Here is a 10,294-nt window from a genome sequence, read left to right on the forward strand (position 1 = left end):
AAAACGGATGTGCTCTGCTGCTTCTTTCTGTGTATGGGGAATTTTCTCAAGATCTTTAGATCAGTCTTCTCTGACCACAAAGGCCAGAGTCTCATTCTTCCACTTTCTGTTTTTGAGAAAAGATAATAGTTTTTTGTTGACTTTTTTTTTTCTTCATCTTTTCTTTTGGTCTTCTGGCAGCCTCATGTGGGCCCAGCACTGGAAGCAGGAGCTCGGAATTGCCCACTGCAGCCTCCTTTCTACAGTACTGCCATGGCCAGTGCAAGGTGTTCAGGGGATCCTTGCAGGTAACGGGCTGAGCTGAGGGGTGCCAGCTGCTCCTTACTGTCAGCAGTACAAGAGTCACAAAGAAGGTCTGTAAGAAGCTAAGATTAGTGTTTACCAATAATCGTAAGTTCCTCTGTTCTGATCTTATGCTAGATCAGTGTTACTCTAATGAAAGCCATAGAAGACATAAACACACTTAAGCTTGCTTAGCTAGGAAATCAAAAGATAATGGATATTTACAGCTAATATCAAAACCATAACCAATTTGGCAGAGGAGCATTTTATATGACCAGTGATTTAGAAGGCTCATACAAGTAAGCTACAGCAGCAATCTAGTCGAGGCACTGTGCCCAGAGCTCCCAGGTGGTGCCACTGCCCATCAGCCCCTGGAGCTGACCTGGTTGTTGTGCTGGGCCTTGTTACACAGCTCTCCTCATAAACCATGTGGGGAATTCTAATAATTATACCTGTGTAAGTAGGAGGATAACTGAAACATATGTTACCAGGTTCTAGAAAAGCTCTGAACAGCTACCAAAGTTTTCTGCACTTGTACAGTCAACAAAATACACTTGGAAAGAGTACCGTAGTGAGGTAGCAAAGGAGCAAACAGGGAAGGAATGCTCATCTGTATCCAAAAATTTAGGCTTGCAATGAAAAGCTCCACAGAGGAGGGATTTCCAGAAAGAGATCCTTTGCTAGTGTTAGTCAGCCCTTAAATGGGGTTTTAGAGAGATGCAGCCAGGTTCCACTCCTTCAGGTCACACAGCTGAATTGCCTTCACCTGTGTTCCTAAAGCTGGCCCAGTCCTTGCTTCAGGTGATCAATCAGTGAATCAGGCCTTGATTCAACAATTCCCATACATTACTTTATCCAAACTGAACAACTGTGCTGTGCCATTGGAGTAACGTGACAAGTTCTACACATTGAGACATGACTGCATCAACTGCAGTGGGATGCAGCTTCCAGCCCTGACTCATGAAAGTCAAGGATCCTTCTCACAGGAGTGTTTTTAGGTGGTGCAGTGTGATTGTGAAATTTAGAGCTAGGCCTTTGCTTAGGTACGATGGAGTTTCGTAGGTTGGTTGAAGCAGTTCTGTAGGTTGGTTTTGAAATCATACTTTTACTTTGCTGATTAGGTGGTATTCATGGCCAGCAACTTGAACTAGGCAGTGTTAGAAGTGTGTTGTGTCAGTGCTGGGTCAGAGGACAAGGGATGTCAGTGTCTGAACCACAGCTATAATGCTGTACCTGGCCTTGGTTACGTTGCTGAAGCTTTGTGGAGTGCAGTTCTTCTGTAGAAAATGGAAATGAGTGTTATTTGCCTACCACTAAAGAGTGCTACAACAGGCTGTTAGCTCCACTGGATTGCCTGTATGAAGGTGTATAGAACTGCTCAGAAAGCTCCATTAGCTAGTTGGGATTTGGACTCACATTTTTTCAGCTCTGCTAACTAAATCCCAGTGTAATAATTGAAATAGATTTTTTGTCTGGTTCTTCTTTTATTTTGCATGTCATTGGAAAGGACCTTCTGATCTATGCACCAAGCTTAGCAGCAGTGCAATCAGGAAAGGAACTGAACTTTAGGGCTCCTGTCAGTTTGGATTGGAAATAATTATGCAAAGGATTGTGAGATTTTGCTGTCTTCAAATGAGAAATGCACTTGAGCTTCAGTTTATCCTGGAATGCAACTTCATTTCAAATCTTTGCTTCACATACTATAATTTTGACTTTTCCTAATAAAAAATTCAGGTGGAAATGATTAGAAATAGGAAGAAAACACTTAATTTGCAGAAAAATGCCTCAATGGTAGTGAAATGACAGCGCCTGACACACTGCCTCATGATGTTCATTCTTGCTCAGCTACAGTGAAGGCAGAAAAGGCATAAATTACTCAGTGAGCAAATGCCTTGTTTTCTCTGTAACTCCACCTCTTTTGGGCATCCTGCCCTGTCCCCACCCCTTGCACTTGTCTGCATGTCTTAATGGCAGTATTCATGCAGCTGGTAATTTATGTGTCTGAGAGAGAAGATTTACACAGAGCCTTCCCTTCAGTTATTTAGAAAATGTGAGCTACAACATGTGATTTGTTAGGTCCCAAATTCTATCTTAAAAGTCATGAACATCTTAATGGCTGGGCTTGAGCAAGAGAAGTTTTATATGCAATTACTTGAGCTAGGAGCTAGTTCTGAGGTCCTCACTTTACACCTAGTTACAAAAGTTTGTCTTCAAAATAAATACAATGCCTATTGTAACATAAGCACACAGTAATTTGGCTTGGCTGAAGCAGTTCAATGCGCTGCTCTAGAAGGCAGACGGAGCTGATCCAGTTACGGAGACCTACTTGGTTCAGTCGGTGTCTTGTGTCATAAACACGAATTGTTAATTTCATATTACTCATAACAGGCGCACTGTGAATGTTTGCAGCGTTTATAGGATATCAGTTACAAATGTGATTATACCAGCCATTCCTCAGGACTGACACCAGTTTCAAATTAGAAGCTGACAGGCCTCACCTGCTCCTGAGTTCACTGACAGGTCACCTTCTTGTCATTTTGGCTGTCCCCCCCTCACAATGACATCTGTGTTCATAAAGGGACAACGAGGGACTCTAAGTTGTTAGAATTGTTGAAGAATAAGAATAAGGTGTCATCTACTCCAATAACGTAGTACTCAACTTTGGCCTTTCAGATGGCGTGATGCTTGTAGCACCTGACAATGTTTCCAGATACAAGAATAGCTGGATCGGAGGGGCAGCAGTTGTTCCCTCTTCTATGCACGGATGCTAGGCATTCAGCTCAGTGCTAGCACACAGAGGATGGACAATCTCAGAGTATTCAGCAAAGAGTTTCAAAATACCTTTACTTTTTACATAAAGGAATAGTACATTAGCTTAAATTAAAACATTCAGAGATGTTATTACACATTCAGATTTCAAAACAACCTGTGGAAGGCAAAAGGTAAATACTGTTCAACAAACAATTAGATAAAATACATTTAAAGCCTTTTCAATTTTTGGACATTTGCATGAATCTCTCTGCGTACTGTGAGTGTAGATGCAAACCGTAATGTTATGTGGAAGTGTCTTAGCACTTAAAACCACGTATTTCTTCCCTTCTAATGAAGATTTTTCACATTCACTCGATTTATCTAATGCAGTCCAATTACTCTGCCTAGACACTTCTCAAAACTTGGAAAAAGGGCATCCATCTTCCAACACAACTTCATAATGAGCTTATTTCTGTCAGTGAACACACAGAAATGTCAGATCCAAACAACCTCAAACTGTCCAGAATAGAGATTTGGGCTCCTCTGCATTTCAAGTTTACTCAGTAAGTGCAATACAAACCAATACATGCATGCCTCAAATGGATCAGCTGTAGATCTGTCTTCTTAATGTTTGGGTATTACAGGATGGTAAGTATGTGCATACATATAAGCCCACTGAAGTTGCCTGGCCCATTGCTGCTGTATGTAGAGAAGAAGGTCTGTGGGTGAGCTCCCAGCTGTGGGGCATGAAAGCTTTTCTCCTGGCTGCTCCAGAGGCTGGACAGACTTACACTCACATTGAGCTTTGTTATGTGCTGGTGGGAAAAGAGCAGAGACATGTTCCTTAGAGGGTGGGAAAGGATAAACAAGATGTTGAATTGCACTTTGCCAAATGAAGGACTCAGAGCAGCCAAGGAAAAATCTTTTTTTCTTTTTCCTTCACTAAATTAGACCTTTATTTTTGTCTTAGACACTGTGGCTAGCAGAACTGTGAGGACAGTCACAGTTATCACAGTTGCCATCATTCTCTGAAATCTGTCCTTGATTTTATTTTCTGCTTCAGGAAATATATTACAGTATTGTTATTTCATCTATATTAAATAGACCTAAGGCCTGACTCTTCATGGTGTAAACAAGTATGACTTCAGGAAAGCAGTGCTGAATCACGCCATCTGTGTGTCTGATTCTTAATATAAAAAGGAGCATGCTACTAGAGAGTAAACAGAAGTAAACATTTGTAATAGAAACTCATGTTATCAACCCAGACACCCCCCTCCGGTGTTTAGCAGGAAAAAAACCCCACCTACAGTAGATTTACAGAAGCCACCACTTTTTTTTTTAATGATTTGGATATTGATCATTTTTAATCTTCTTCTCAGAACAACCGGGAGATCTATTATAGCTTGAGCCAGCCATGAAAAGCAGGTCCGTTCTTTAACCTGCCCCAATTCACTTGGACATATTTTATATCTCCAGGGATTCAGCCACAAAGTCCATTAGAGCATCAGATGCAGTGAGGTCAAATCAATTGTCCATACTGCAGACAAGGTAACCATCATTTACTGTAATTCTCTGCCGTCATGGTAGAGGAGAGGAAAGGTTAAAAGCTGTATTACCATGAGGCTGTCTCATCTATCTTTCAGTATATTGGTAATACCTAAACATTGCTTAAAGAACTGAATGCGCAATCTTAAATCTGTGTTAAAATGGATTTAGAGGTTAGATTTCCAAACTGAGAAATTTGCTAATGATGATTTCTTCAAAGAAAAGCAGAAAGAATAAAAATTTTAAAACAAAAAGCTTAAAATATGTAGTCGCATCTGACACAACTGGTCCAAAGCTATACTGAACGCTCATCCCACAGTGACCTGAATGGCTGCTATTTATCCTTCCTATACATAGCTATATTTACCTATGAAGTAATTTGCTGTCATCTCTTTAAGGTGGAGATGCTCCGACAGTCCAAAAACAAAAGAGGAAACAAATTCAGGATGTACATTTTTGCACTGTAAATCAAGTCCTTATGTGTTTGCACTCTAGGATGGGCAATAATAATTGACTGAAGCAATCACTGCTGTGGGAAAACAAACGTCCTGGCAGTGTCGCATCTGAAGGTCAAGCCTGATGACACAGTAAGCACCTGAACTCTCACTGACTCCCGGGGAGGCGGCCGATGAGCACCTCCCGGAGCTCGCCTGGCAGGGACAGATTTACACAGCTGCCAGGGCAGGGGGTGAGGATGCTTTTTCGCTCCCACCTCCTTCCGTTGGGTCTGCAAAGTCATTTATTTCCATAACAGCGCCATGTTCTCTCTGGCGCCTCTGCTCGGTATGTCAGCTGCATGAAACCAGAGAGAAAAGGCACTTCTGAGCTGCCAGGGACCGTGCATCCCTCCTCCTTCAAACAATTGTGCTGGCCCTGATTCACTTCACACAAGCTGCTGTCCACCACCCTGCACACGTGTGAAAGCTGTAGCACTGAGGCCCAGATCTTTGGATACTGCTGAAGCAGGAAGCAACAAACCCAGCTTTATTCACTTGAATTGCTAATTTGCCTTTTCTAGGTTAATCTTTCCTCTTTCCCTGGATTTCTTTGATCCTGGGATGTTTTCATTGAGAAAGTGATTGAAGAGGCATTTAGATTTTCTGTATTATGGAAATCTTTTCACAGCTGTCAGAATTGCTGATTTTGTCCTTCTGTTTCAGAAGCTAAGTTCTAAGCAAACATACACATACATTTAAAGTAGAGGCAAGGGAATAAGGAACAGAAAATAGTCACTCTAGTACAAGTGTGTATTTCTGAGGCTGACATATATTCTGACATATGTTCATGGTAACCGTCTTGGGAGACAATGGGATGAACTTAGTGGTAGTGTAAGAGCTGATGATGTAGATTACAGATAAGAAATATTTTTATAAAGAAGCTTATTTGTAAAACTTAAAGTTTAACACTCAGCACAATAAATTCCACTTTCAGGTAATGTGGGCATTCAATAACCATAAAAAGAAACTGGTAAAAGTTTTGTGTGTACTGAAGGAGAGAGAAATGTGCCTTAGATTAGGTGTTACATACCTTTCACTTAGCTGCTTTTCCTCTTCTGTTTCCTCTTTTCATGATTTACCTCAACACAGACTCTGGGCTCCTTTTCCTCAGTCTGTGTTGCCCATCACCTCTGAATTCATCCCTATGAATATTTATTCACAGGTCTTTCACAACAGCGCAGACTGGCACTGTGCTATAAAATAAAAGTAGCATTCAATTATAAATTGTATATAAACTCTAAATCTTCACAAAGGTAATTACAAAAACAGCATTTTTTAAAATTTAATGTTGACATAAATATTATGAAAAAAATTAAGGCGAATGTAAAGCTGAGTAAGAATTTCATCCCAGAATCTGGAAGGAAGCAAAAGGTTAAAATGTATATGTATATGTGCCTTCATGATAGCACAAAATCAGGACTGTGTGCACTTTGGTCTGTTGCTCTCGTTGTTTCCTTGCTCAGTAGAACTCTCACTGCTGGTACATACTCTGCAATGCTAATTCAGAGAACAGCCCCCTGGGTTATTTAGCTGAAATGGGAGTCTCTAAAGGATGAAACTTTGCTGTTCTTTGCCTTCAGTGGATATCACAGCCCTGAATGGAATACCACTGAACATAACAAAAATGTTCAGATCTGGAAAAATGCTTACTGAAATCAATGAGAGGAAGGGAGCTTCAACTCCAGTGGTTAACACTTCATTCTGCCCTTTTACTCAGTAGATAAAAACATTGGCTTTGTAATGCCTACTCATTTTTTTAAGATCAGTACGACAAACCTAAATTGTCCAATGGATGTGTGTGCTGTGTTAGCATTGCAAGTCACATTAGACTTTTGAAAAAATATCTATTTCATTTTACAATAATTCCAGTCTGTGCAGCAAACAAATGTATTTTTAAGGAAATCTGTTTAACCAGGAAAATCACTAAGGAATTCCTCAGGAGTTATATATAGCTTTTAGTTGACAGACTTCCTTAAATAACTCCTTTTTTCTATGTCTACAGTAATTAAAACAAAAGTTGTCCTTTGAGTATTTGCTGTTGGCAAGATGTATTTAGTTTAATTTTCTCCAAATGCTCAAGAGCTTTCTACATTAATGGGGAAGGAGTTTGGTCTTGTGAATATGAGAGAGATTCACATTCTTTGAATTTGCTCTAAGGTAATATATTCCAGTATACGTCTCTGGTTCTCCTGGTCATTTTGAGGGAGTGCAGAAATTGTCTGCTCATTGCATCAGTAGTCACTGTCCTGGAAGCTGATTTAGTGGCATGACAGCTGTAGCATTACAAACAACATCAGTTGTGGGGCTTTGGGGATAAAATTCCCCTCTAAGTAACCAAAGAAGGCAGTCCCGATTACAGAAGATGGTGACGTTGAACAGAACTGCTCTGAATACATGCAGGAAACAAGCGGAAGAGAAGTGCGTTTGCAAGCAATCTTGTCCTGGGTGCAGCTTGGGCTGTGTTAAAGCACAACGAATTCATGTTAAAGATGAAACACAAATGCTCTCGCAGGAGGTTAGCAGGGGGCATCTTCATTTTTGAAAAGTAATGTACTCTTAAATGTTGAAATACATTTTAATGAATGACACTGTGCATCTATATGAAAATGTTTCGTGCAGTGTGATGGGCCACCAGAGAAGACTCGAGTATGAAAAAAAGCGTTGTCATTTGTGACTGAGTGAATGAATGACCATTAGCTTAAAGGAACACACAAACTAGATCTAAATGCTTAATTAAATATTTTGGTATTTGCTCTGGGATTTATTTGTCAACAAGTGACTGATGGTTCTTGCTTTATACGCATCCATCTACCTTGCTTATGAGTTTGTTAACTTCCTCAGGTGATGGTTAAAAGATCAGTGCATATTTGACCAAACTAGAAAGATGGTGAGAAAATGCAGCAAAATGAAACGTTAACTGAAAGTTCTTCCATTTTGCCACATGTTCTTTTCAAACAAATGTGCCAGATTAACTGAAAGACAGAAATTTACCAAGATTTTCAAAGACAGAAAAGGAGTAGAAACATTTCTACTAATTAGAAGAAAAAAAATATATTATGCCTTCCTTGTCCTCAATTCCAGCCGTGAATTTAGAATTAATATACTCTGATTCTGAATCCGTAAGAGAAATTGGCTGTAAACAAAAGCAAACATTTATTTTTGTTACTAAAGCTGAGAAAAATGTAATCTGTATGACAAGAAAAATGTAGATAGTATTGGAATAAAAAACATTCTTTAATTAAAAAAAAAGTAGTATAACAAAGGGAAAAAAAACAAAGAAATGAGGGTGTTTTTTTTTTTTTTTTTTTTTTTAAAGCAGCTTTTAACTGGTTAAGATCTCCCTTTCAGCACAGCATGGGATATAACATGAATCTTAACTGTGATCAAAAAATCTGCTCATGTTTCCTCATAGTCGGGACTTTGCTACATTACCTCATTTTTACTGACAGAAGTGAAACTGCTACATTTTTGGAGACTGTTAGAAATAATTTTTTTTCCTATGGCTATTAGTTCATTAATAATCTTGCCATCTCTCCTGAAAAATTCATGAAAAACTCTTAATACTAAAAAGCAACTCATAAGTCATTTCCTATAAACCTGAAGTAATATTAAGCATTTGTAAATATGACCTTCCTTTGCAGGATTTGTCTCTCCTTTTATTTTTTCTTTCTGAATCTGTCCTCCTGTTATCTTTGAATATCCATGAAAGAAGCCAAAGAAATGGGAACTCATATATGTAGTGATATTAGTCATCTTACTCACAGATATTCTATAGCTTGTCCTTTTTTCCACTTCCTCTTACCTGGTCCTTTCATAACTCAGTCTCTCTGGTTGGAGCCAATGGGTCTTACAAATGTAATTTATACAGTAGTTGCTGATTTAAATGGCAAAAATCCAAAATCTTATGCTTTTTAAAAAATGTAAGACTGTCTGGAACTCATTAACAAAAGTTCTTGATTGACTACAGCAGGAATTCTATTTTTTTTTTTTTTAAACTGTTCATTTTATTCATGAGCTTCAGCTTTCCAAAAATACTGTGGAATTGTGTTTTTTTTCCCACTGTCTTTGTGTCCACTGGACTCAGCCTAAACTTTGCCAGTGGTAATATATAGGATGATGCCAGTTGTGAGATATCATGACCAATGACCACCAACCACACTGGCAAGATAAACACTGCAACAGGAGTTTTCATAATAGAGGAATTGCAGCATGCAGCAGACTTACTTTAGTCCTGAGACTGAGAAACTTCTAAGCATGTATTTAAAAAAAAAAAGTTAGAACATGAGGTTATTAGGTTATAATATAAGGTTGTATGTTAGTGCCAAACACTTGCCCGTGAATAAAGTAGCCTAGCTACTTTACTATTCCATTCTGCATGTCTGAGAATCAAAACACGTCAACTTTGCCTTATCCAACCTGAGAGAAAGTAGTGGAACCAGCTTGGTTCCATTTGGGAATAATTGAGACTTTCTGATGGTAAAGAAACAGCTTGCTTGTTAATTTGTGACTAGAGCTATTCTGATGAAGATTATACTAGTGTTAATTAGTGGAGTCATAACTTGAGGAGCTATTAGATCTCACTGACCTTCTTCCTGCATAAATTTTGACCCTTACTATTTCTATATTGAATGCCCAAAATAAGAATCGACTCATGCAGGTATTAAATATGGGACAAGTTTATTTTATTATAGTTTTGTAAAACCCCACTGGTATCCACTCCTTTATTTTAGATTTGGGATAAAGATATTGGAAAAGTATAAAAGTATGGGGTAAAGCAATCGCTGCTGGTGGGTGCAGTTGCATGCTCTGCTCTGTTTAGTAGCTTTCTGTGGACAGGATGTGAATTACGCAGGTGGGCTTGAGGATCCTCCTGTTGATACTTAGATCTCTGAAGACATCACTCGCTGCCAGATATTATCAACATACGTGGCACCTATTTTGGAAGGAACGGGTTTTCTTTTAAGATGTTTTGCCATTTTAATGGTAAATGATGTTATTATATGCCATTTCATCACCCTTATCAGCTGAGGCATATGCTTTTTCTGGTGACTGGTGTGTTGATCTGTGTGCACCCTAATTGGTGCTTCTGTGAGCAAAGCACAACTTCTCTTCCCTCACAGAAATTCCTCACTGGCATCTCTACTGTGCTCTTCACTCTAGCATTGCAGTGTTTTGCATGCATACTTTTCTAGTTAATGTACATCTTTAGATTTGGCTGA

The 10,294-nt window shown here is 39.1% G+C and overlaps 1 long non-coding RNA gene across 1 annotated transcript in view; it reads right to left on the reverse strand.

Annotated features, from left to right (window-relative positions):
• Positions 1 to 3,170: 3,170 nt before the first annotated feature.
• Positions 3,171 to 10,294, reverse strand: part of LOC125694210 (uncharacterized) — a 15,234-nt gene continuing 8,110 nt past the window's right edge. Inside the window, exons 2-3 of the long non-coding RNA XR_007377459.1 lie at positions 6,106 to 6,268; positions 3,171 to 3,848 (exon numbers count right to left, since the gene is read on the reverse strand). This is a non-coding gene — a long non-coding RNA (uncharacterized LOC125694210). The remainder of the gene's footprint in view (positions 3,849 to 6,105; positions 6,269 to 10,294) is intronic.

Source organism: Lagopus muta, chromosome 5, assembly GCF_023343835.1.
Source record: "Lagopus muta isolate bLagMut1 chromosome 5, bLagMut1 primary, whole genome shotgun sequence".
NCBI lineage: Eukaryota > Metazoa > Chordata > Aves > Galliformes > Phasianidae > Lagopus > Lagopus muta.